Here is a 1,052-nt window from a genome sequence, read left to right as displayed (position 1 = left end):
AAAGAGTTTTAGATAACGTAGTTTGCAGATCAGACTTTTACATTCTCTATAGTTGGTGCTGACTTATGTGGTTGTTGTTGAGAAAAGTTATTGTCACATTTGCTTATCTGCACACCGGCTGAGTTTGTAAAACACAAATTATTGGCCATTTCACTGTTCATTAGCTTCACAGAAGGCGGAGGAGTGCGAATAGATTTCCGATGAAAGTCCGTACACTCTTTACAAAAGTATTTGTTGTTTGAGCTGAGCAAAAACTCCAAGTCATTCTGCAAAACGCCGGCGCAATCCAAATAAAAAATTCTTTGCTCTTAGCACACTGCACTTTTGCGCAATTGCCCTCGACTTTTTGTCCACAAAAACAAGGCATTTTGGATGAGTTTGTTGATACCAACAATAAACTTTTTAGATAAAATGAGTCACTATATCAAGCATTAACAAATGCAGATCAAAAAGGTTAATTTCACTAAGAAAAACGTTAGATTAACAGAGCTCGACAAAACCACGTTTTATCTCTTTAGCAGCCAACGGACTTGAACCAAAAAGCCGCCAAACACATATCTATGTAAAGTAACCAAGCCCCTGCTGCGTCCCTTTTCCGAACTAGTTCTAAGCTCGAGTTCTAAGATCTAGTTCGCTCTGCATCCCTTTTTCTATAGCTCCGAACCAGTTCTAAATTCGTCATTATATATTTATAATGAAAAAAGTGAAATAAAATAGTTTTTTAAAAGTACAAAATTTCGCTGGTTTTTAACTGGTGGGGATCTAGTTACAATCGACTGGTTCGTTTTTGGCGATAAAGATCTAATACAGACCTAGCAATCTGATTCACTGGTCCGCGGTTTCCAAGCAGGGAATTGTCATCGCTGGGCATGCTTGGTATACATACCCTGCAGTGAAACCCCAAACTAGTCAGGATAAATACTAGTTTACAACTAGAATTTCCTAATTGAAGCCGAACTAGTTCGAAAATGACCACACTTGTACCAAGCATAAAACGATTTATTTATGTCCGGTTTTATTTGACTTCGGCAGTTTAATACAATAAAGTACAC

Source organism: Rhagoletis pomonella, unplaced genomic scaffold (assembly GCF_013731165.1).
Source record: "Rhagoletis pomonella isolate Grant_MI unplaced genomic scaffold, Rhpom_1.0 Rhpom_scaffold_00007, whole genome shotgun sequence".
In the NCBI taxonomy this organism is placed as follows: Eukaryota; Metazoa; Arthropoda; class Insecta; order Diptera; family Tephritidae; genus Rhagoletis; species Rhagoletis pomonella.
The sequence above is the reverse complement of the archived record's forward strand: the minus strand, read 5'-3'. Positions refer to the sequence as shown.